The sequence below is a fragment of the Uloborus diversus genome, chromosome 4, assembly GCF_026930045.1.
Source record: "Uloborus diversus isolate 005 chromosome 4, Udiv.v.3.1, whole genome shotgun sequence".
In the NCBI taxonomy this organism is placed as follows: Eukaryota; Metazoa; Arthropoda; class Arachnida; order Araneae; family Uloboridae; genus Uloborus; species Uloborus diversus.
The window spans coordinates 5,065,331-5,093,068 of record NC_072734.1 but is presented as its reverse complement, the minus strand read 5'-3'; the positions used below and the strand labels follow the sequence as shown (position 1 = coordinate 5,093,068).

Genomic DNA, 27,738 nt, shown 5'->3' with positions numbered 1-27,738 from the left:
ATCTACGTACAAAATTTCAACTTTCTAGGACATACCGTTTTTGAGTTATGTGAGACACATACGCACATACATACGTGCATACGGACTTCACGAGACAATTCGTTGTAATTAACTCCGGGGTCATCAAGATGGATATTTCGGGTGTCTGTAGGTTCCTAGGCATATATCCACGTGTGATTGGGTCGGAAAAAAAAAAAAAAAACTCAACATTCATTCGGAGGTGAGAAAAATGGAAATTAAGGCGATTTTGGAGTGAAAATTTTTTTGAATACAATACTTCCTTTTTTGAAAAAGGAAGTATTGTATTCGCAAAATTTTTCCTTTTTTGTGGAAGTAAAAACACAAAAGCAAGAAAACAAAATTCTTCCTTTAATTTCAAAACTTAAAAACGACGCAAAAATATAGAAATAGAGAAAAGACCAAAAACCATTGTCTGAGCCTTTCTTGGTATTTTAAGGACAAGCTGTCATTTTAATCAACAACCCAAAGACCTCCCGCAACCATCATATCTGCCAGCTGAGCGTGAAACACCGAGCTCCAACAAGTGTTCCACTCCATGAGGGGCTCCTTTCGAACGCCTTCGTTCCTCGACTGATTCCTGCAGCGAAAGCAGTTCACAGACGAACAAGCTGTGAACACATCCTAATTAGAATAATTGCAAATGAGAGATCCAGCGTCTTCCCGAGTCCCGGAGAAAGCGGGGGAGTTGGTTCTTTTCTTCCGCTGCGTTTCTCCCCCCATTTCTGTGCGCTTGTGAGGAATATATGCGGGAATTTTGGAGCTTTTAACAACCATTAAATTGATGGTGGACGTGCCAAACTGACTACTGCGGCCATTTGAGGACAACTGGATAATTATTTTCGCGGGAAATATCCAAGGGGTTATTATTTTCAGCTTGACATGCACTAGTTTGTGGCATTGAGTTTGCGTGGCAATGCAATATACTTAAAAATGGAATAAAAATACAAAAGATAAACAAAGAAACTGCTACTACAGACAAACCCCGATTTTACGTTTCTCAAGGGACTGTGTTAAATCTAAACATATTTAACTTGTTGCAGGTACGGGACATTTGATTCAATGTCCTAGAATCTTACTTCATTATTTTACTGAATTTAAACTCGAGAGACACAACGCTAAACTTCAAAAAAATTATTTATTAAAAACAAATTAAAAGCATGGTTAGTTTACATACGCGTGAAGAAAATGAAAACCAGTCCTGACTACCACAACACTGGCAGTTTTATACATTAGATAACACTGTTGCCACACCAAAAGTAAAGCCATTAAAAAATAGAACAAGGTTAATTTGCATAAACATTAAATAAACAACGTTAGTAATTAAATATGAACACAAAGCATTGAGAATATTCTATTATTCAAATTCTCTATTTTCAGTTCCAACAGACTGTGTTAAAAAACGTACAATACTGGAAAACGTAAAACACGGGACACACATAGAAAGCAAAATTAAATAAAAAAACTAATGGTAGTAAAGATGACTATTTTAATAGGTATAATATCTTAGCGGACAAAAAGTCCAGAATGTCGGCTACAGATAGAACAGTAGCATTTCCGTACACATTAACTTTTAACAGCGTGAACATGTTTAAAAAAAGCAGAAAAATAATCATATTGCTTTTTTTTTTTACTGCCCAGTGAAAACGTAAAATTCGAGAAAAATCATGAAAGTTTACTTCTTATGCAAGTAAATCTTCCACAAATTTGTCGTCTACTTTTGTGACTGGGTAAACAGAAATAGGCCATTTTGTTCTGGACCTCTACCACTCCTTATTTTTTTTTTCTTCTTCAAACCAAACTTGATCTTCCACGCACAGAACAAACCTTGTTGTAATCTGTTATTTTTACCATAAACTTAACATCTGTAATCGAATCATTGCACTTATATAAATGTTTATAAAGTTTTGCACAACTCATAGAATTTCCTTCAACACCTTTTAATGCCTGCTCCTTCTTTTCTTTCAGACTAAAATCTTCTTTTATACCATGCAAGGTCATGCGTTTGCTTGTCTTCAGTTTATTTTGGTATTAAGACTAATATCAAGTTTTAAAACTTTCAACTAACTACGGGGAAACCAATAAATATCCCCACAGACAACATCTCAAGAGAGCGAGTAACAGGCCACAATTAGCTAATCGAATCAAGTTATCTGTCAGCAGGAAAATCAGAGCTCTTCAATCAAGAAATTCATCAAAAGTAACACTGCCCTTGGCCAAAATCCAGCACATGGAACTTAACTTCGCAGTTTTTGAACAATGCTTTCTTTGACGAAGCATGTCGCTTATCCAAGTTGTAAGAAAAATGTGCTAAAACGGCCATTATCGACAATCGATGTTCGTTCACTGACGTGAGCAAAACGAGAAAAAGAAAGAAAATAAATTTTGGTTGAATGCTTTTTAAAAATGAATAACACTGGTTGGAATAAAGCTAGAAAAAGTTCGTAGAGGAAAGGCAAAGTTGAGGTGAAAGAAATTCAGTTTAGTCATCAGACCACATCATTCATAATCTTGCAGTCGAATAAGGCTGATCGCAATGACCGGAAGTTTACCAAAATCTCGAAATTCAGATTAATTGGGACAAAGGAGTTAAAATAAAACCAATTTTCAAACATATTTTGAATACATGAATGTATTTATTGGCTTTTTAAGAAGAATTTACAGTTTGGTCATGACAACACAAACCGAAAATTATAAGAGGTAAGTATTCTCCAGAAGTTTTCGAAACAACAATAAGTAAAACAAAATGCTGTAGTGATGCATAGAGGAGGAGTTTAAGGAGTTACAACCCCTACCAAAACCTGGAACATAAAAGGCTAGAATTCTGGCTTGTTACGGATCCTTACCTCCAGGAAAAAAATTACGCGTGCGCCAGTCAGGGGCGGATCCAGAAATCTTTGTAAGGGGGGTAAAGTTTCAATGGCCGGCGTTATCCCCACTAAAAAGGATCTCAAAATTTTCTCTAGAAAGTGCCGCTTTCTTGAGAAATTCTGCAGAAATCTGAAGATATTTTTAAGATTTTGTTTTGCCTCAAAAATATCTCAAGAATTTTTTGAATCATTTTAGAGTCATTCACAGCTTGCTAAATTTGTCTCAAGAATTTCTACACAAATTTAAAAACAATTTGGCGCTAAAGTAAAATCTGAAAAAATCTGCAGATACCATTAACATCGAACGAACAACGATTTTTGCGATTTTCTTTTTCGAAATTTTAAAGTTTTTTTTTTTTTTGAAAATTCATTTTATAAATGTTGTGCGAAGGTCCTTTGATGCTCAAGAATTCAGAGGGGGACTCCTCTCATTCCTATAGTTGGGGGGGAGTGTCGATTATCCCCCCCCCATTGAAAAAGGTTTTTCTTATTCAAATTCAGTTTTCATCGGATCTAAAGGGATTTTGGCACCAAGGTCCTTTGATCAGGAGGAGCTCATATTGGTGTTTTTGCTCCCTGAGGGGGTCGACCCCCATGGGGGGGGCTTATAAAAATTCCGTTTACATCGGGATCTTTGCTAAATTTGAACAGAGGTCGTTCAATGCTCAGAAATTTATGCAAGGGGAATCTCAACTTGTGTGGGAGGGGGGACCCTTAATGAGGGGGGGCGACCCCCCTCATTGAGATGTCTTCTTTGTACAATATCTGTTTTCGTCGGATCTCTCACAAATTTGACACAGAAATCCTTTGATCAGTAAGAACTCGCATAGGTGGATTTTCGCCCATATGTGGGGGGCGGGGGGGGGTCGCCCCCCATGGAGTTTTTTTAATACTAATCCACAGTTTGCATCGGATCATTGCTAAATATGAAACAGGCTCTTAATGCTCAGGAGTTTACATGAGGGGTTTTCACCCCTTTGCGCTGGGGGGGGGGAGTGATCGACCCTCCAGGGCGTTTCGCAGAAAATCTGTGAAACAGAATGTTTACACTTTTTTTTTTTTTTACAATGACTGAAATTTTGGGATTCTAAAAAAAAAAAGTAAGAAATCCAAAGTTATATAAATTTAAATTTTGAGTCATAAAATAGCTCTTTGAGAAATTTTACACTTTTTTTTCTTTTATTAAATGATGATGTCGAATGGAGTTTTTCGATGTTAAAGAAATTATTGTGAACATAGGTGTCCTTTAGGTTTTAAGTATATAATCTGTGATAGTACAATGCAATTTTGATGTTTTTGAAGATTGAAACTAGAAATTTGCAAATACTTATTTACTTTATCAAGTATTTATTTAAATTATTTTTTTTATAACTGATATCATAATTTTGATTTTTACTTTTTGAATTAAAATTATACTAATTGAACACATATTTCTACATTTTTATCCATAAAAACAAGATACGATTGACATAAAAGAACCAATCTATAAATGAAATTAACTTTTGATTGCGCAATAACTTTCCTGTCCTACTGCAAAATCTAGATAGTCCAGCAAAATCTAAGCAATTCACGACAATGAAAATTAATACAACACTAGTTCATATTCTGATAGTTTGTCTGAAAATGCTGCATTTTTTTTCTTTTTTAATTCGTTGTAGATTTTTTTTAATTTAATGATTTATGAACCACTTTTTTTCATATTTTTTTTGCTCCATACTAATCAGTTTCGGGCTTGAAGTGAAGAGAACTTGCTTGCAGCTTTACCGGCGACCGGCGATTTGTTTACGTGTTTGCCACTTCCATGCCTTCGCTCATTCAATTTTTTTTCGCTATTATTATAATTTTAAGCTTTATTTTGTCTTTAAACTGCTTTTGCTCATATTAATTGAGCTCTGGGGTTTTTTTTCTACAAGGTTTTTGTTGTCATGTGATTTCTTTACTATCGTATATCGCCAAATCGCTGGGCTTGTTAACGTGAAACACGTGCTTTAATTGCTAGTTAATTCTTTAGATATATACTTAATTTTCAGCTTCGTTATTTCGTTGTTTTTGTTTAATGCAAATTGAGTCTTTGATGTCCCTACTGTGCTTTAATTTTCATATTAATGTGAGGGGAAAAAAATCACACCTTTGTTCATGTGCAGCTTTTATTGCGTATTTTGGCAGTTGAAACATTGTTCGTTTTATTTGATATGTTCGGGTTTTTTCTTTTTACTTTTATTATGATTATTTTTATTTATTGCGTTATTTGCACGAAATTGAAACTACAGTTGACTGTGAGTAACTTAATGCATAGAAGTAACCTAAAGAAAAACGAATTTCACATAATAACACTCAAATATCAAATGTATAGTTAAAAATAAATTGAGCAATGTGCAAGTAGACAAGCATGGAAAGATAGACGCATGTTACTTGACTATATAGTGAAAAATGTAAATGAAAACTTGAATGTAAGTAAAAAATTTCTAATTAATAAGTAACCCGAAATTAAGAACAAATCGGAGAATGAGTGAAAGCGTAGCAAGGCAGACGTATACACTATAGCTGAAGCATTTATTATCAGGTCGGTCCCCCTTGCCAGAAACCTATTGCATACGTCTTTCATTTTTTGTCAATAAGTATAAAAAAAATAGCTTAAATTAGAGACATACTGAGAACTCGGTACTTCGGCTTACTTGGACAATTTGCCGAATACTTGGTACTCAGCCAAATTTTGATGAGGTACTCGGCCAATACCGAGTAGTTGTAAAAAATTGAATATTGTTCAAACCGGATTTTACAGTTAATAAAAAAGTACAAGCATATAAAATACCGCAATCATTTACAATTTAAACTTACAAGTAAAATTCAAATTTCGAGAATAATGAAGTCTGTTATGCTTCAATGGAGTAAATCTTATATTTTAAAGCCCCAAAGTTGATAAAACTTAATTATTAAAAATGGGGACAAAAAAGGTAAGTACAGAAAATATGAAATATTTATATTTTTAAATGGATTTTTGCCATTTCCAAAATTATTTATAAGAAGTATAAAAATACCTTTTCTTAAAAAATAAAACAACATCAAAAGCACGAATGTGCAGGAACACTGCAAACACGTGTTTTGGCATTAAAAGGAATGCTTTTTTCAATGCACAAAATGTGAGCTTACGAATTTAAAGACATCCGACAAATATCCGATTTTTTTTTACATTCATATTCTCGCATTTTATGCACTGAAAAAGATGTTCCTTGTAATACAGAAACACTTGTCTTGATGGCTCGTGGCTTAATTTGGCTGGTGGGCCCGCTGTTATCAAGGGCACCCCGATGGAAGTCATTGTGGCCTCCCAAAATATTCTTTATTTGGCAAATTTGGAGTCCATATAGCTGTTTAGGCCTAGAGTATCTTCTAATTATATTTAAGTACGTGCATGCTCATTTTTTATCATTTGGTAAAGTTCGGAGTTTCATTTTGTGAATTGACAACTTAACCACTCTCCTCCTAAAAGTTTTAGTTCGGGTTGCCTCTGACAATTGTATAAAGTTTTCACAAAAAAAAAAGAAAACATAAAATGAAGAGAACTAAGGTGAGTATGCCAAATAATAGGGCAATGAGACCCCCCCCCCTCTTTTTCCCATGCAGGATAGCAAAAATTAGATTGTGACTGGGATCATGCAGCAGCACTAACTTTCACTTTAACATGCTTCGTTTATATCAAATTACGAAACTGGTAACTAATTTTTCTAGAAACACGCAGTTTACTTAATTACCAATACGTTATTTTTATAAGAAAATTAAATTACTTTTAATTTTAATTGAGTAATAATTTAGGCTTGCTCAGTGCTAGAATACTCTAGCGTAGTAGAGGCATGACAATAAGCCCAACACGATTAAGACTTATTACTTAAACCAAATATCTAGCTTGAAAGAAAATTGAAAAAATCACACTCAATGAAGACTATTTTAGGAACAGCTTTAAATTCAAAGAAATAGTCTTAACTCTTATTATACTATCCCGACACTGAAAACCAACTGAACCTAAATTCAAACTGAAACTTAAAAAATGACAAACGCCTTTTCGAAAATAAAATCTCCATTCAGAAATTTCGAGAATGCGCTTTTAGTTCCATAAAGATAAATAAATTAAAATAGGTATCCCATGTAATGAAATGAGTAGGAACCCAAAATATTGTAAACCCCAATACCTAATAGTAACAGCCGTTCAAGATTTAAGAAAAGGAAAAAATGGATTAAATCAAAAGAGAGAGTGAGAGAGAGAAAGCAATGCGAGAACTTTTCCTTTCCCCGTGGGGTGGGCTCCGAAATTTCTGCCCTTTGCCTCACTGAAACATTGTATAAGCAACGCCAGACAAGACACATTCCCCCCACTGCTTCTACTATTGCTATTGGATGAAGATATTTTTCGAAGGAGAGGAAGGGAGCCGGCCCATACACATCGTTCGGGGTGACATCGCTTGCCGTTTTCGTAATACTCGCGGTTGGTTAAGTTGTGGGCCGTTGTTGAAATGGCCTGAAGGATCATTCTTAAAGCTCTGTCGCTAGTCAACAGAAAAGGAACACTTTTTTCTTATATTAGTGATTAGCAGAGTGCTAGAAATTTAAAATCAGTTTCATGCCTGATTTCATTTAAAACTGAAACACAAAAAGACATTTTTATACAATCTAACTATGCACAATTTATCCGGGTGGGCTCGGCCCATAGTGACGAGCCGTCACTGACGTGTCTGCAGTGCTCTTGCACGTTTGTGCTTTTAACGTTTCATTTGCTTTAAAAAATTATTTGTTTGCCGGACTAGAAGTATAGATTGATATGCTTGGTTTTAATTCCAACTTGATTAATCCTACCTTTAATGTATTTTTTTATTTTTACTTTAAAAAATGCATAATTAAATTTCAGCTGGAATTTTGTTTTAAAAACTTATTTGGACATGGAGGTCTATACTACTATTCCAATCAGATCATAACTCGTCATGTGTGTGTCAGTGGTATTTCTTAAAACACAATTGGAACTGGGTACTCGGCCGAGTAGTGAAAGGCCAAGTACTCGGTACTCGGCCAAAGTGCTACTCGGTACGTCGCTACTTAAAATCAATTTTTTTTTCTGTCTTGGATCCCATTGCCAAGGTAGCATCTATCTTCTTCCTCTGTGACAGTTGTGAAACTTTTCGAGACTGCCCCCAAATTTTTTAATTTGTATTGTCCGCAGGTGCGAATTAAGAAGGAGGAATAGATTGATTTCAGATATTTACTCTTTTATAAATTCGCAAACCTCCGCCTTGTAACATCATGGAAGATCGTCTCAGATAAATTTTTAACTTCCATTCCTCAAAACTTATGTAATAGTGTACTCCTCCCCCCCCCCCGTTCCTTACTGTAATGTCTTCAAAGGCAGGCCTGAATTAACGTACCTGTCATGTGGGGAAGGGGGGGGGGGGCACGCCTCTAAAACGGCAGTGGCCATTAGTGCCATAGCATATTCTGGTGGACAGTTAGGGGCCCAAAAGTTACAGATCCAGGCATGATCAAAGGTGTCCTATTCAGTCGACTCTCGATAACACGAAGCCTTACACCTTGAATATTTCTTTATCTCGAGGATTTCACTCAGTCCTAAAATAATTTAGTTTTTTCAATACAAAGTTCTCTATATCTCGAATAAACTCCTTTTAAGTTGGAAAGTTCTACGAAAGCTTTGTTTTGTCTAATGCGTTAAAATGCATTTAAAATAAGAAAAAAAACAAGATTTTCTAATCAGCTTGTGTGAGGGGATAATTATTTTATATTAGTGCTCCTAAAATGCACACAGTGCTTATGAAATCACTACATTCCTAGATTTTACACAATTGCGGCAAGTACCGTGTGTAGCAGAGTCAAAAAACTTACCCTAATGTTGAGTAAACGGTGGCCTAATTTGGAAATGCCAGGAATTCGGGAATGGGGTTTAACAACAGTATTTTCACCCTACTCGATGTGTTTCTGAGAGTCTGCCAAGTTATCCAGTTCTGAGACTCTACTGTATCTCTTTTACATACGAATGCTTCTACTTTATGCTTTAAAAGGTAAAAATATATTGCTAAAAAATGTTAAAATTTTAATTCTGATTCTACTTTCATAATATCTTATTTATGCACTCTTTTTCAAAGCACGAAAAGAGTTGATTTTCAAAAATTTCACATTAGCCAAGAACTTATTCTTATAGTAAAAAAAGAACTTATTCACATCAAGCATCACGCTGAAAATTCAAAAATATCTGCAGGAATGAAAAACAATATGCAATTGAAAGATGAAAATAAATGACAATCCCATTGGCTTTTTTTCCAATCATATATCCACGACAGCAAAAGGGGAATTTTTTGCATTAATTTACCTATTTTGAAGATACTTAGTATGGATATTAATTAACAATTATCAGGCAATGCACATATCTACAGCAAATGTATGTGCGCACAACATGTGCCTCTGTAATATCTATGCATATTCATTATAGGGTCAAAATACACCATTACTACTTTCCCGTTTGGAACAAGTAAAAATGTTGATAGAAAATGGGAAGCTCGGGTAATTCTTATCTAAAATTATTCATAAGTGTGGAAATGTAGTTTACACAACATGAAGAATGTTTCAAATATTTGTAGGTTTTCCTAAAATTTTGTTGATCAAGTTGGTAAGTTAATTTAATTGTTTATTTTATTCTGATTATTTATTTATTTCATTTGGTTGATTCTGAACTTGATTTTAGTAATTAGTAAATTATTGATAGTCACGCATTTAAAAAAGAAAACTGCTAGCTTTCAAATGAATTAAATCTTAGTGTCTTTCTCTGTTCTTAAAATAACATATTTTTAAAAATAAGTTTCAAAAAAAAAATAAAAATGCAGTAAATAAAACCAGTTTAGCAGGTTCCTTTGTTTTGTAAAATCAGTATTTTTAGTAATTGAGAGATTATTGTGTATTATATCAGATATTTCAAGGAAAAAATAATAAATTTGCTTTCATGAAAATTCCTACCTAATTTTTGTATGATTTGTTGAAAACCAGAAAATGTTCATGAAATTTATTATTTCTGTTTTTTAGTTACAATAGTAGTTCAGCTCATTACATTTCGCTTTAATTTAATGTGCTAACTGTAGTTCATGTGGTTGAAATTTTATTTTTCACAAAATACTAAATTTCGGTATTCTTGTGAAAAATGCATGTTTTTTCTACGAAATTGTAACTCATGAGTCATGGAAAGTTGCAACTAAAGTCATGGATTTCAAAACTCTAAATGTAGCAGCCTGCACTTGCATGATTTTCAGTGCCTCTGCATGCATAAACACATGTGATTGCCCTACATTATTATTGTTTATCTTGTCTGATCTAAAAATTTGATAAAATTTAGGTTTATGATTAAAGGAAGTATATACACATGCAAAATAACCTCTCCCTCCCTGCAATATAGTGCTCTATTTTCGCTAAAATTTGAATGATTAAACATCGCTCTTTGTAGTGACGCTACTGAAATATATACAGTGGTGTTCCCATAGGGTATACTTCATATATGCGGTATACTCACAAGCATTTTTTAGACATATAGTATACCCTCAAATTGCATAAATTTTCATATTATAATATACTATGTATATGATCATGTACACCAATTGTGAGTAATGGATTACTGGAAGTATAACCTCAGAAAAATTGATGGGAACATCACTGAATATATATACAGTGGAGCTACATAACTCGTCACCCCAAGGGAAATTAAAAACATGTTGATTCAAGCGGATGTCAACTTACTGAGGTTCCATAATTTTAATTCCTGAAGAGTTTATGTATCACTTTTACTTACCAAGGCTGCAGAGTCAGAGACTGATAGATTTTAGGACAAAAGAGTCAGATTCAGGAGTCGAAGGTTTAAAATTTCAAGCGTCGGTCATTTTCTCCCTAAGCCCGCAACTCTGCCACTGCTCGCGGAATCGTAGTCTAAGGGTATGAAATTTTCAGAGTCGGAGCCGGTCATTTTCCCTCCCTACACCACAGCCCTGTCACTTTCTAATGCTTAACATTTACATCATGGAAACTAATTCCAGTATATGAATTTTCTTATTTCGAAAAGTACATAATAAATCCATAATTTTTGAAAAGAGATAATAAAGATTCTTGTCAGTCAGGTCTGAATTCACACCCCCAGGGAACATGAAAACATGTCGACTGAAGCGGAAGTCAACTTACTGAGGTTCCATAATTGTAATTCCTAAGCAGTTTCTGTATCACTTACCAGGGCTGCGGAATCGATGACTGACATATTTTGTGGCAAAGGAGTCAAAGTTTTAAAACTTCAAGAGTCTGAGTCGGTCATTTTCTCCCAAAACCTGCAACTCTGCCACTGCTAGTGGCGTCGGAGTCTAAGGATCTAAAATTCCCAGAGTCAGGGCCAGTCATTTTTTCCCTCTACTCTGAAGCCTCGTCATTTACAAATGCTTAACATTCACATTATGAAAGTTTATTCTAGTAAATGAATTTTCTAATTTTTAAAAGTACATAATAAATTCGCTATTATTTTTTTAAAGAGATAAAACAGATTCTTGTCAGCCACGTCTTAAGATAAAGTCCTGCTCACCCTTGTTTGAAAAACATGTCACGGTGCAACCTTTCTCTAGAGGACATTTATCTTACCTTAGCCTTTTAGAATTGCACTAACAGCACAGAGTGGTGGCTGACTCCCCTGGATAAAAATGGAATTCTCTAAAAGAGCTTCCCAAAAAAGGATTGACTGACCAAGAAATCACTGCATAAGGTTCTGAGAAAAGTTCAGTATGAAAGAATGTTGAAAGAAAAAATTGTGGACTAGAATAGCAATTGGATGTTGACTTATAGGGGTTCCTGAAAATGTTCGTCAAGTTAGAGAGATTTTAGTCCATTGAAATAAGCATTGAGCCAACCATAAGGAAAATACATGTTGAGCTACCAGGTTAGTCGAGTTATCCGTAAGTCGAGTTTCCAAAGTTTCACTCTACATGAAACTAAAAGTTTGAAATATCTGGCAACTGTCCACATGAGATGGTGAAAGTCAACATTCTCTTATTTAAAGCTTTCACAGTAATATATGTTTAAATGTATTTAGGAACAAAGAAATTGTTGCACAATTAAGTCTCAGAAGTGTAGAGTTGATGCTAAATATCTCATATCAGAACAAAAAAATTATATTGTGTGTGTATTCTTATATATACTGCCAGCCCCGCTTAAACGGGTAACGGATAAACAAATACCCCAAATATGAATAAAACCTTTTGGAACTGAATACTTCCCCACTGAGGAATTGTCAAAGATCCTCCCTTAATCGAACAATATTGATCAGCTTTCACAATATTTTACTAAGAAGTTTTTTAAATAATTTAAAAATTAATTACGTATGAACAATTATTCATGTAAAAATATTAAATTATATTTTTCGCATACAACAGATGAGGTTGTAAGTTGCATTTTTTTCCTTGCGCCCTTCTAATATATATTTAAAATTATTATACCTATTATTTTGTCGTTCACTTAGCTTGTTTCAATATATTTTTACCAAAAACATTACTTCCATTATATAGTTATTGATTCATTATTATTACGTTTTAAGACAAATGTTGTCAATTTGGTATGATAAAGAGTATTTCCCTGCTTAATCAAATAATATTTCTTGGAACTGACAGTATTCAATTAAGCAGGGCCGACAGTATATATATTTTCAAAATCGGAGTAGAGCAAATATTGTATTACATATAATGTAAAAAAATAAAATTATTGCAAGGTTATTACTATCTTCCCATTAAATTATATTCTTCCTACTCTGATTGGAAAAATATTCAGGTGCATACCACTTCTCAAATAGCCAATGAAATACTTTTCACAACAAAATTTTCCACAGTATAACTAACTGTTCTAGAAGTAGAAGGGATTTCTGTTGTCAATTTATATTTGAAATACTTGACTTATGACCATTATCCTAAAAAATTAGTACCATCTACAAGATATAAAAAAAGTGTATCCTATTCATAACACCAATGAATTAAAAACACATTGTATACGCTGTCCTACATCAGTACGGTGAACACATTTTAGTCTAAATTAAAAAATCTTATTTCAAGGTATCTGTTTTTGCCAAGCACAATGAAAAAAAAAAAAAAAAACCTCTAGGTTTATTCTTCTGAACTAATTTTTAGTACTACATTCAAAGTTATTTCTGGTGGGAAATTTTTGTTATGACAGCATCTCATGTATGTAGATTGAAATTTCAAATGCTTCTTAAGCTTTTATTTGGATGATCTACGCACATAATCAAATCTAGATTAAATAAATTATCATTATGCAATTTTTAGGGAGTTTCAAATCATTTGGAACTATGTTTTAGCCGAAAGAGTTCTAAGATTTTTTTTATTACTGTATTTTTCAAAATAAATAAATAAAATTTCTGAAAAATTGATTTTTAAAGAAAATCTTCAGAAACGCCCACCTTCAGAAAATCTCAAGTTATTTGGCCCACTTTAAGCCTATATATTCTAAGAAAACCTTGAGAATAAAAATTTGAAGATTTTCTTCAGAGCTTTTTACAGAAAATCTACAGATCTTAAGTCTGTAGATTTTCTTAAGATTTAGGTTTAAAAGTGGGCCAAATACCTTCAGGTTTTCTCAACTTCCGAACATTCTGCAGAAAATCTAGAGATCTTCAGTCTGCAGATTTTCTTAAGATGTAGGCTTATGAAGTGGGCCAAATACCTACAGATTTTCTCAACTTTTTTTTTTAAGTTTTTTTTGAGATCCTTTTTAGTGGGGTATATTTCCAACGTGAAAAAGCTTCTCTTAAGCAGGGTTGCCCCCCCCCCCTGATGAGAAAAAAAACCCATTCAAATACCCCCTCCCTACAGTTTTTCAATGGTTAAGCTCATTAGAGAAGACTGCTTTTGAAAATGAATAAAAAACTGAAAATAGCATTAGCCCATTCAAACGAACCCAGTCAAACTTTTGAACTGTAACGCGCTGAGAAGTACCTCACGGAATGAAGCAAAAAACAGGTCAACATTGATTCCATGTACTATTTTTTCGAATCTAAAAAATTTGAAGATTGGTAATAATTATAATAAAATTCTTGTCACAGGGCACAGTGGGGCGAAAACGACAAAAATCGCTTAAAAGGGTAATTTTTTTTCTATATTCAACCAATTGCGGATTAATATATTTGGACAGCCCTATATCTTAGGCAATCAGAACTGGAATTTTAGAGCCATTCGTCCACTACAAAGCTAAAGATAGCCTTTAGAAGGTGAAGAACCATGAATGAAGGGGATTTAAACAAATTGCTTTGAAGCAATCTATATATATATATATTTTCTCATTAATGGCGGGTATATTTAATTTCTCTAGTGTCCGACGATAAAAATAGAACAAAAAAAATAATAATGATAATAACAGAATATTCAAACAGATAATTGATTTTGATCAGCACCGAAAACTGGGGAATTCAAAGTTATTTTTTTCAAAACGCTCTACAAAAAAAATGTCCTCTTATGTCCTCTTAGAAATTAATATTAATCGGTCATCAATGGACTGTAGAAATAACCTGAAAAGGAATTAGCTGCGTAAACCTGCGAACTTTGTACTTAGAGCCCAAACAAATCGAGAAAAATCCATTACAACATGCCTGAGTAAGCAAACAAACGAGAGAAGTTTGAAAACACTTTTAAGCGTTTTTTTGGCGTTTTCACCCCACAGTGCAGGGGGGATCAGCTGACCCTTTGACCCTCCCCTGAATCCGCCCATGGCGCCAGTGCACTTTTTTTTTTTTTTGGTGTCGGCACCAAGTTTTCCTAACCGCTCAGCTGTACGGAATAACAAGTTTTTGAAACTCTACTGAGATCTATTTTGCCCCCATCAATATTTAAGACAATTCAAAAAATTTCAAAAGTCACAGTAGCAAATTTATATGTTCCTCTTTTTGTTACAGGACTTGATTAAATTGGACAAAGTAGATTTTTTAAGGAAATTCTATGACCCTTATATTCCTTTTGTACACATTTAGTTTGTAAATGATATAAAAAATATAATGACACATTATATCTGAAAAAAGTATGTTGTGATTGGTAAGACATTGCTTTCATGTCAGACCATTTTTCCTCGCTGAGCCTCGGGCATCAGGTTATATCACACTACTAGTCAATTCATCGGGGTTGCCCGTCCTCTAACAGCGATGACGCACTCCATCAAATGCTACAAAACAGAGTCTACCTAAAAACAAGACCCCACCAGAAAAAGAGGCAAGGCCCTAACAAAACAACGTCCAATTTCAATGCAGTAGCCCCTCGTTATATCGCTCATTCGGATATATTGCTCTTTTCTTCTGTCTCCCGAAATATTAAAGCCTAAAATAAGAAAAAAAAACTTTGCTTTAAATTTGAAACAAACCATTTCTGAAAACATATGGTACTGCACAGAGAAGGTCTCTTTCTTCTCTATTTTGTCAATGAACAAAGGGAAGCAATTCTTCTGAATTCGCTGGAAAAGCAGCAGCAATTCCTGTCATCCAAATGTACATACCCGTACAGTATATTTCAGTTTAAGATGGTCTGTAAACTACTTGACATCTTCTTTTGTATTGATACATTGCCTTTACAAGGAGTGAGAGACATCAAGCGTCATAGTAGCCCATGTAGAAGAGAACATACGAACTTCTTTTAGGTACAAAAAAGATTTGTACTTGGTTGCACAAACCAGGATTTGCATCAAAGAAGGGAATTATGATCTGGACGGGCGAAATAGTTTCCTGGAAACAATCTGGTTTCTTTTACTTTTCACATCCTTTCTACAGCAAGTAAAACGGATTAGAAAACCTACTCGGAATAAGAGGGTATTGGAATGCTCATTCCCATCTCGCGGTAGCTCAGAACGATCGTCTTCATTCGCCATTTGATGATTTTAACTTTCTGACGGTGAAAATTTACTTAAATTTCACTCTTGTTTAAATTTCAATAGGTGTGATATACCCACATCGAAACCATTAGAAACTAATGTCAAAAAGAACGAATGCCAATTTACTTGTGTATTAGACATAACTATTTTTAATGCCCTCCGTTATATCGGATATATCGCTCTTTTTCTTTGTCCCTCGAAAAGCGCGATATAACGAGGGGTTACTGTAGCTCGCTCTGCGTCATGATCCCATCCCCCTCACGCCTCGTTGGCACCCCCATACTCTTAAAAAAAGAAAATACACACAAAAAATCTTAACATACGTGCAATATGTACCTAGAAGAACAATGGGGAAGAAAAAAAACTGCACGAAAATACACCAAAACGAAGGGTTCCAGAAATAGCCAAGATTTTTTTCAAGGGGGAGAAAAAATAACTTCGTGTGAAATACGCATGACAAGTACATCATAATTTGAAATAATCGCTCAATTTGGAACAGGACTCTTGTAATTTATTTCCCGGGATCTCGGGGCGAAAAAAAAAAAAAAAAGAAAGCCAACTCGGAAGGTCTCGGAAGCAAGAGATGCTCTTGCCGAAAGCGCCCACAATGCCCCAGAGAAGAGATAAGAGGTGAGGTGACAAAGTGCGAGAAAATGCAAATCCAGGACACGTCGGAAGAAAAACGAGGACAACTTTCAAAAGACTGAGATAAGAAGCATAAATTCCCAGCTATATTTTTCTTTACGAGCGCACCTGCATTATCGCGTTTTTTGGCGGGAAAACAAGAAGTTGATATCAGGACTCTTCTTGAGGTTGGAACCAGAGTTCGAAAGGTATGCTGGAGAATCTAACTATTAAAAGCTACTAGTTATGTAAAAAAAAATAGAGGCTACTGTTATTAGGCCAAGAACTTAAGGGTATATTCAGCTCAACTGCTATTTAATCAGTTCAACTGCAACCCAGGTAGATTCAGTTTAACTGCTATTAAATGCAATAATATAATAAAGTGTAATTTGAAAACTTTTTACTATCAGTATAAGGTCAATGCAATTAGAAATAAACTTTTGTGAACTCTAGAAACTACACGGTAAAGAAAAGAAGAAGGGAAAAAAAAAACATATGCAGTAGTACAAGGCAATCCCTAGAAAACTGTACTACCATAAAGGTTTCTACAAACGATACAGTCTTCTTTTGAGAAACTGTATACTAGAAAAGTTTCTGGATCCCCAGTTTCCAGACATTTTCAAGTAGTACTGTCTTTTTTTTAAGTGTACCTTTTGCCTGTTCTTTTTTAAGGCTTAAATGTGTGAACTTTTACATGTGAGATAAAAATACTATTAAAAACAGGTTAGCAGGCTTATTAGCAAAAAAAAAAGGGGGGGGGGGGAGTAGTTTGACGGAGTGCAAACATTTGAAAGAAAAATTTAGATTATATTATAAAATTCCAAATTTTCCATTTTTCGTCAGATTGTGTGACTTAAAATACAAAAAAGGATTCCATCATTTATCTGTTTAGTAAACAAATAAATGACGTTTAGTTCATAATTATTTTTACTAATAATAAAGCTGAAAGTCTTCTCTCTCTCTCTCTCTGTCAGGATCTCTGTGACGCGCATAGCGCCTAGACCGTTCGTCTGATTTTCATGAAATTTGGCACAGAATTAGTTTGTAGCATGGGGGTGTGCACCCCGAAACGATTTTTCGAAAATTCGAAAATTTTTCGATTTTGTTCTTTTTTTATTCAAATTTTAAGAAAATTTTCCCGAGCAAAATTATCATAAGATGGACGAGTAAATTACCAAGTTATGATAACATGGAACCGTAACATGGGCGAGCCAATTGGCGAGAAATTCATCATACATTATTTGTAAATATACAGGCGAACCAAAAGACCTTTTAATTTTCTACTACGGGCAAAGCCGTGCGGGTGCCACTAGTAATACAATAAAGTTCAAAAATAAAAATAAGTAGAAAAGACTACGGACAGAACTGTGAAAAATAATACGATAAACTACGCGAGCACACATAAAGCGGTAGCAAGAATAATTAACAAAAATAGTCACAACGTACCTTTTAAGATTAAATCTAATAGAAGAAACCCCTATCGCATCGAAGAATTTTCAAATAACATCAACATTTTCGTTTCTCTGCAAAAGAAAAAAAATGGCTTTTATTAGTTATATTTTTGATATAAGCAAAATAAGTAAATTACTAGAATTCATACCATTAGATACCGTTTGCATTTTGAAAGAACATGATGACAAAATGTCCTCATATTTTACAACAGACGGTAACTCAAGAAAATTACATTCCATATTTCACAATTCTGCATCTTTGCATTGTAGATTTCACAGCACTTAGGAATGCTCCCCGCCATATTAAAGGCATTGAAAATGACCCCCAAATTTCAAATATTAATTCATTTTATAATAGGAATCAACTGAATTGAAAACTGAAAATACCAAAGCATGAAGTATTTCTTACTTTCACTACATTTAAACAATAGGTAAGCGTGTTTTAGCTCTCTAGTAAGCCTGAACCTTATATGTGAATGTGGCACCTACTTCGAATAGTGATACTTCTTATTTTATTTTAAAAATATTCTCACAAAACCTTTTTACTTCCTTTCACAAAAAAGGAAGTATTGTATTCGTGAAAAAATTTTCACTCAAAATTCGCCCTTAATTTCCATTTTGCTTACCCTCGAATTAATGTTTAGTTTTTTTTTCAACCCGACCACACGCGGATAAGTGCCTAAGAACGTAAATACTTGAAATATCCATTTTGACATTCCCCAAGTTTATTACAACGACTTTTCTCGTGACGTCCGTATGGACGTACAGTGGCTCTCAAAAGTGTTCGTACACCTTGAAATTTTGTAGTAAGACCAGAATAACGCAAAACTGAATTCGAATATGAAACCCATTTTTTTTCACACCATTTCTATGCCATTCTGAATAAAACCCAGTAGTTTTTTTTCAAAATATTGTCAGATTTTATTTTTGAAATTTGTCAAAAAACGAAGAGACAGAGGAAAAATACGTCACAAAAGTCATAGTACACTGAAATAGTCTCGAATAAATTCATAATTAAAATTATCATATGTGGTTTTTTTATTATTTTTGCATTGTAATGGTACTGTAAAGTCATTTGCCTTTAATTTTTTGTGTATTTATTCCCTAATATTCTGCTTTTTATTTTAAAATGGCAGGTATGCGTAGAAAACAACAAACACGATTCGAAATTTGATTTTTTTTCCCCCTCACAGTAGCCGTAAATTGGTTTGAAATGTCTCTAAATTGGTTTACTTATACCATTCTATAGTGAAGTGCTTGATAAAATGCTTCAAAGACAAGAATTGGATCGGAAAGAAGGTAAGAAAAGGTCAACTGGCAAAGTTAACAAAGCGTGATCGGAGGTTTTCAGTTTAAAAAAATATGAAAAATACACATTACAGAACTGAAAAAGTTTCTGCAGAATTGAAAGAAACATTTTACGTTTAATTTTTACCTAAAATTGTTCGCCAAAATCTCTGATTAGCTAGATTAAATGGGACCTCTTCTCGCAGAAGTTTTCTTGTTCGTGCGAAAAATAGTAAACTTACGCTTTCCGTCGTAAAATCAATGATAAATAAGCTCAAAACGTTTTGGAACAACTTCTTACTTATAGATGAAAGTAAATTCAACATTTTGGGTTAAATTGTTGTATAATTGTAAATGGAAGAAAAAAATTACGAGTTTAATCTTAAGACTTTAGTTGGATCAGTTAATCAGGACGGTGAAGGTATTCTTGTGTGAGGGTGCATCTCAGCATCAGGATTTGGAAATTTGGAATTTTTTGATGAAATAATGAATTATGCTGTTCATTTAAATATTTTTAAAATACAATTTTAAACTATTAGCCCAAAATTTGGTAATCGGAAAAAAACTTTGTTTTTTATCAAGATAACGATAAGAACCACACGTTCGCGTTTGGTGCTTCAAAATTTGTCCTTAAGCTTAGAAATATCTCCTCAATCGCTAGATATCAACTTAATGGAACATATTTGGAGATCTCTGGTGGCTAGATTACGAAAATACACCATTGAAACGAAAAGTGAACTAGAAACAGTAAGACTCGTAGTGCGGCTGAACACTTACTCAGAAATTGCACAAAAAAAGAAAGAAAAAACAATGAAATCTATTCCCAGACGTTTAAAAGCTGTTGTTGTTACTGCATGATATTCTACTAAATAATAACTTAGTAAAATATTAGATTATTTACTAATTTTTTGACATTTTTTCTAAGTGTACGAAGACTTTTGTGAGATAAAACTTCCGGCACTTTTTGGTTTTTGATTTTTTAAAAATTAAGTTTTAATGTTTTATTAAAAATTTTCATGCAGTTTTGTTAAAAATAGATCATAGATCTTATAATAAAATATCTATTCCGAAATATTAATTCTAACCAATGGATAAGAGCCTATTTCATTGAAAGTCGTAGGTGTACGAACACTTTTGGGAGCCACTGTATGTATGTGCGTATGTACGTCGTATAACTCAAGAACAGTATGTCCTAGAAAGTTGAAATTTGGTACGTAGACTCCTAATGAAGTCTAATTGTGCACCTCCCCTTTTGGTTGCATTCGGATGTTCCTAAGGGGGTCTTTTGCCCCTTTTTGGGGGGAAATCATTGTTGATTTCGATGTATACTCAAGTGGTGTTATAATTTGGCGGACACTTGGCGATATATCGCCAGTCTTTTGATCGCCAAGTTGGCGACAAATTTGGCGATTTTTTTTTTAAATCTCTTTTCAAGTTGGCCACTGGTGGTGATATTTAGAGAGTAAACTATTGAATCACATTAAAATTGTCAATAATGGGAAAATGATGTTAAAATTGGAGTAAAAGGAAATCATGTGATGCACACATCAGCTCGTTTATTTCCTGTCCAATGACAATATTCAGTCATTGATAAAGCTTATATGAGCCACTAGAACAAGAAAGGTCCTTAAATTGCATTAAGGACATCCATTACCTTATTACCGCCCAAATGGTGCTATTTGCCTCAGGATAAGTAATCAAGTCATGATTTTAATTGTTTAATAAACGGTTTTCATTGAGGTAAGAACATAATTTCTAATTTTTCCATCTTTACATATTACGTGCACTTTAAAATTAGTTCCAAACAAAATATATACCCTAAAATTTGAAAAATAACTCATTCTGAAGACACTTATTTCAGTCTTCAAAACCTATTTTCGAAGTTATAAATCGCCTGACTTCTGTGTAAAAATTCATATAAAATTAAAACGTAATGGAGCCAGCTCCCGTGATAATTAAGTCCACGCTCATCACACATAATTTGAGTACTTTCAATTTATCGCACATGAGCAAATGACCCTTTTAAAATTATGAAATTCATCTTGTTATACAGCATGGCAGTTTCATCAAAATCAAGTAAATAACATGAAACTCACTTAGTAATTTCTCTCAAGAACGTCAGATCCTATAAAGTCGTTAAATGTTAGAATACTATTATCGAACGCCATGAATATTCCGTTCTTTTACCTTCGAATTTTAAAAATAATTTCCACGTTCAGATAAACTAGTTTAGAATATTTAACGTAAGTCTAACGAAGATAAATTGGACTTTTGCTTCAGAAAGTGTTCTTGTCGAAAAATTAGAGAAATATTTGAATATTGTTAGAAAGAACTTAACAGTTGATTTGGCTTAAAACGAGCTGATGTGTGCATCACATGACTTCCTTTTACTCCAATTTAATGTCATTTCCCCATTATTGGCAATTTTTCATGTGATTCAATTGTTTACTCTCTAATTATCACCAATAGTCGCCAAATTGAAACCAAATTTAAAATATAAGAAAAAAAATCCGCCAAATTTTTCGCCAAGTTGGCGACAAAACTTGGCGACCAAAAGACTGGCCTTATATCGTCAAGTGTCCGACAAATTATAACACCACTTGAGTTTACATCGAAATTAACAATGATTCCCCCCCCCTAAAAAGGGGCAAAAAAAAACCCTTAGGAACATCCGAATGCAACGAAAAGGGAAAGTGCACAACTAGGTCCCACTAGGAGTCTACGTACCAAATTTCAACTTTCTAGGACATACCGTTTTTGAGTTATGCGAGATACATACACACATACGCACATACGGACGTCACGAGAAAGTTCGTTGTAATTAACTCGGGGGTGGTCAAAAAGGATATTTCGGGTGTCTGTAGGTTCTGTAGGCATATATCCACGTGTAGTCGGGTAGAAAAAAAAAACTCAACATTCATTCGGGGGTGAGAAAAATGGAAATTAAGGCCGATTTTGACTGAAAATTTCTTCGCGAATAAATTACTTCCTTTTTTGTAAAAGGAAGTAAAAATTAGAGACGTACCGAGTAGCACTTTGGCCGAGTAGCCGAGTACCGAGTACTCGGCCTTTTATTACTCGGCCGAGTACCGAGTTACCGAGTACTCGGCCGAGTTCCAAGTACCAATTATGTTTTAAGAAGAACCACAGACACACATGTGATGAATTTTGAACTTATTGGAATAGTAGTATAAACCTCCTTGTCCATATAATAGTTTTTAAAACTAAATTCCTGCTTAAATTTAACTACGCATTATATATATACAATTTTGTTAGTGTCAAAAATTTTACAAAAAAAATAATTTTTTAAATTAAAAATAAATAAATAAAAGGTATGATTATTCAAGTAGGAATTAAAACAAATTACAGTAAAATCCCTCTAATGCGGACACTAACAGGACAATTTTTTTTTTCTGCAATACAGAGGTGTCCGCAGGACAGGGGTTTAATAATGTTATTTGCATTGGAACTGGGGAATTAAAAATTGTCCGCATAAGAGGGGTGTCCGTTAGGAGGGGTTTCACTGTATACCAATCAATTATAGTTCTAATCTGCCAAACATAAATAATTTTTAAAAGCAGATAAAACAAATGTGCAGGAACACTCCAGACACGTGTTTCTGCCGCCCCCCCCCCCCCCATTACAAGGAACGTCTTTTTCAGTGGATAACATGCGAACTAAAGAATGTAAAGACATTCAACAAAAAAATAAGACTTTTGTCGGATGCCTTTAAATCTACGAGACCCCATTTTGTGCATTGAAAAAGGAATTCCTTGTAATGCCAAAACACGTGTCTGCAGAGTTCCTGCACTGTACTTTTAAGGTTGTTTTATGTTTTAAGCAAAGGTATTTTTACATTTTTTATAACTAATTTTTGTTTGTAGCAAAACTCCATTTTTAATATAAAAATTCCATATTTTCTATACTTACATTTTTTGCGTAATTTTTAATAAATAAGTTTTATTAACTTTGGGGACATTAAAATAAAGATTTATTCCATTGAAGCATTACAAACTTCATTATTCTCAAAATTTAAATTTGACTTATAAATTTTAATTGTAAATGATTGCAGAATATAATGCTTGCTCTTTTTTTATAAATTTTAGTATGGACAATATTCAATTTTTTGCAACTACTCGGTATTGGCCGAGTATCTGATCAGAACTTGGCCGAGTACCGAGTACTCGGTAAATTGGCCGAGTAGGCCGAGTACCGAGTAGTTACCGAGTACTCGGTACGTCTCTAGTAAAAATACAGAGAGAAACTTGAACATAGCATGCACAAGTCTCCCACATGAAGGGAGTTAAACTTATCCCAACAAAAGGGTCAGGGAGGGAAGAAAATTGGGATTAAAGCTCATTTTTGCATATCTACTGACAAAAATGGAAAGGTGCGATCTGGCAAGGGAAGGAAGCCAGGGGCCCATCCTTTGAGAGGACCCGGCTCGGAATCGGAGTTGTATAGATTCGACAAGTTTTATGGGGAGAGGGGGACCTGGCGACCAAATTGACAAGGGGCAAACCTTAGGTTTCGGAGGCCCTGAGGGAGCACCTGAATAAATGTGGGATTCGTGAGCATGCAATAACTAAAACGAGAAAAAAGGAACACCAGACACAGAATGATAAAGAAAATAAAACTAAATGTTAAACATAGCGTGGTTAAAAAACGAAATTTTGTGGTCAACTTAACAAAATTTGAACATGAAAATGATGCATTATTGAGAAAGTTCCCTAAAGAAAAAATAAACTATTTATTCCGGTGAACAAACAATTTACTAAACTGTTCGTATATTACTTGTCCTTGCTTAATATTACTGTATTGCTGACTAATTAAAAGGTATCTAATCAGACAAAGAGTTTTTAAAAGGCGTATGGCAACTGGAGTTCACATAAACGAAAGAGAGAAAAGCATTGGTTCTTAAAATTATATCAACAGATAACGATTACAAATGGGTGGACGAGATTGAACATTTTCACCTCGGGTATAATCAACATTTCACCACATATTCATGTTTTGTTGCATGCAGTTGCAACAGATTGAAGCACTAGAAGCAAAGAGGTGAAAAATGCAGAAGTCCAAAATTTAGAGATAACAATTACAACTAGACGCAATTGACTAGAAGCAATTAAAAGTTAGTGAAAATTCATTTTTATTTGCTTTTTCACGCGACATAGTTAGCGTGAAGAAATTGCTGCGATATTGTGGTGTTACCAATTCTCGCTTGAGCATAAAGAAATGAAATACTTGCATTTGTTTTTATTATTGAGGCAATTTGGGTAACTAAGGGAATTTAGCTAGGAGAAACTGATCTGTTTTGAGGCAAGAAAGAGACGGTAATAGCAGCCCTGGTAATTGCCGGTAAATGGCATCATTGAGAAAAATATTTCAGTGAAAGCCTAACAGCGGTTTGCACTTTGCACGAAATTTATACGAAATTTTAAAACGTCCACTAACATACTTTTGTTTTTCGCTGCCTCAATAAATCAACATCCTACGTTATGTGATCTGGGAAAGAACAACCTGCATTTTTAAAACCTTCAGTAGTCAGAAATAAGAAACAAGCACCCAATGGGGTCGTTTCCAAAATTTTAAAAATGTTTTTTTCTGAAAGAGCATGCTTAAAAACATAGGATATGACCATTTTTTAAATAATTTATTTAAGTTTAATAGTGAAAAAAATTACTTAAATCGGTGCGCTTTCATTGTTTACACTTCTGTCGTGTGACATCACAAATAATGAAATGCCATTCAATATTGCCATTCACCGAACAAAATATTTAATTCGCATCTTTACTCACGTGCATTGGCAACGCTATGGTTGATAGCGAGCGTAGAACGCAATTTTAATTCGCTGCTTGATTATCATAACGTGGAAACGTAGCAGAAAGATGCGGCAAAGTGCATCATTTGTGACGTCATGAAGACCACGCCTTGTTTGAAAAATGGGACATTTAAAAAAAAATAATTTAAAAAAAACTGTTTTGAAAATAAAAGTATTTTCTGTGTCCATGTTTTTTTTTTTTTTTTTTTTTTTTTTTGCTCATTCTATCCATTTCGATGACTAAAAGTAGTACTTTTGACCGAAGGAAACCACTCCATTCTTGCAGTTCTTAAGTTGTCCAAAACGGAAGGTATAAATCAAATGAAACACAAAGCATCCGTTGAGGAAGCTGAAAGAGATCTCGTCTCGGAACCAAAAAGAAGCATTGAAAATTTACACTCCAAGAACCGAAATGATGCGCGATAAATCTGCAAAAGAACCGCACCAGCTGCTATTTAAAACCAAAAGTTTGGGGCTGAGATACTTTCCGACTTAAAGGACAGTGTGGGGGAGATCTTGTTTTCGGAGCACTTAACCGAGAAGGCGCCTCAAAGTTAATGAAGGGCCATCGGCAACGGATGAGAGAGTTTTGTCTACCTGGAGTGTACTTCGGAGGGAGGTGTCCAAGATGTGGACCGACATTTGTCAAGGAGATGAATTGTAAATGGGAGAGGAAGGCCATCAATTGAGGCTGGACAGCTGGAGGAGGATGCATGGGATGAAGAATGGGATTTCGTCTGCGGATGAGCGTCTTTACTGTCAATGCAGTTGAATAGTTAGAGTTTAACATGATCACTGGGCTACTAGGAACTTACGGCTTAGAAGAATGATCCCCCCCCCTCCTTCCTCCTTTCAAAAAAATAAATAAATAAAATAATTTGAATTTTGTCATCTTGAATTCAAGTTATGTTTTTCGCAATCACGAGTGTGTGTGTGTATGTAGGTGTGTGTGTTTGTGTGTGGGGGGTATGTGTGTTTGTGTGTAGGGGGAATGTGTGTTTGTGTGTAGGCATGTGTGTTTGTGTCTGTGTGCAGGCATGAGTGTGCCGGTAGTTGTGTGTAGGCGCAGGTGTTTGTATGTGTTTGAGTGTGTGTATGTGTTCGTGTGTGTATGTGTGTTCGTGTGTGTATGTGTGTAAGTGTATGTATGTGTGTGTAAGTTTAGGATGTTGACGCAACCTGGAGACGGTTTTCGTAATAGGAGCAGCATCGTGAGGAGCCGGTCGACAGTGATGGTGCGGAGGGTGCTGGCGGGAAAATAAAATGATAGCATATCAAAACAGTCAAATGAAAGCAATAAGCAATCGTGATTGCTCAAAAAAAAAAAAAAAAAAAGTTGTACAAGTTGACGTTTTGGAATCTTTTTTTTTTACCGTTACTATCATTTTTAATTGCAAATGGAGATTTGGCGTAGTCATCTTAAGCTATTATACTTATTTTTTGACGCAGAGAGCACAAAATTTGTCTATCTTAGAGTTAGCTCTAAAAAGTAAACATTCCCTAATGTATTCTCGAATGGAGGAACGTTTCGGTTTCGTATTATCAGCTGTAAAAAAAAAAAGACAGGACAGTTTTCCGGATAATTGGGTTTTTCGGTTATTGGAGTTCGGAAATATATCGTATAAAGATTTTTTTTCTAAGTATTTTTATATTTTAAGTAAGTTTTAGCGAATGTTTGCTTGTTTATAAATTAGATCTCATGTATTTCACATTTTAAACACAAATTTTCAAAGCTACAGAATTGACAGCCAGCGTGCTTTACCTTGCTATTCAAAAAGTTTATTTTTCTGTCTGATATTCAGTTTACAAATTCAGGGATATCTATTCCAGATCGACCAACATCATTTTATTTTCCTAGTAACAACGCAACAAACGGTGTTGATATTGCACCTTTTCCATCCACTAGAAATTCAGCAGGCAATCGCGCATAATAAAAAGAGAGCGACGTGCAAATATGGAGACTGAACTGGAGATGGGAAAACCTCTTAAGGGAGCCAAGAGTGCCAAACAAACTGGTAGCTAATATAGAATAAGCACAGACCAGATGAGTGACCGAAGCAGTGGTTCGGTTCAACTCGGAAAACCGAAGGGAAGGCATGGTATATTCAGTAAATTATCGCCCATTAGCAAGGGCTAAAGCAGAAATACTGATGAGTGCTAATAAGCACGAAACTGCAGTCCTCGGCTGGAAATGACTGAGCTGACGGTGAATTTCATGTCTTAGTATATGGTTGAATTTTGTGAGTAGCGATTATTTATGTTTAATTTGTTGTAATCTGGATAAATCTGGTTCAAAATTATCCCAGGTCTTGAAACTTTATCTGTATGTTGACTTTGCCTGCTATAATGCAGCACCTATAGGATTAATGATAAATATTTAAGAGATATCGTCAAGTTGGAATCATTTCTAACACTTCTTTTTGGCACCAAAGTTGGAGAGAAATTGTCGCCAGACTTGGCGACATTTCGAACATAAACATGTAAATAGCTTCAATGCTAATAATGAACGCAAGTATTTCAATGCTAATAATGAACGCAAGTATTTCAATGCTAATAATGAACGCAAGTATTTCCAATGCTAACAATGAATGCAAGTATTTCCAATGCTAACAATGAATGCAAGTATTTCCAATGCTAATAATGAACGCAAGTATTTCCAATGCTAATAATGAATGCAAGTATTTCTAGTGCTGATAATGAACGCAAGTACTTCAATGCTAATAATGAACGCAAATAC

At 34.4% G+C, this 27,738-nt stretch overlaps 1 long non-coding RNA gene across 1 annotated transcript in view; it reads right to left on the bottom strand.

Annotated features, from left to right (window-relative positions):
• The window catches only part of LOC129220452 (uncharacterized), a 143,475-nt gene that overhangs the window by 31,780 nt on the left and 83,957 nt on the right, over window positions 1-27,738 (bottom strand). Inside the window, exon 2 of the long non-coding RNA XR_008580468.1 lies at window positions 17,889-17,965. This is a non-coding gene — a long non-coding RNA (uncharacterized LOC129220452). The remainder of the gene's footprint in view (window positions 1-17,888; window positions 17,966-27,738) is intronic.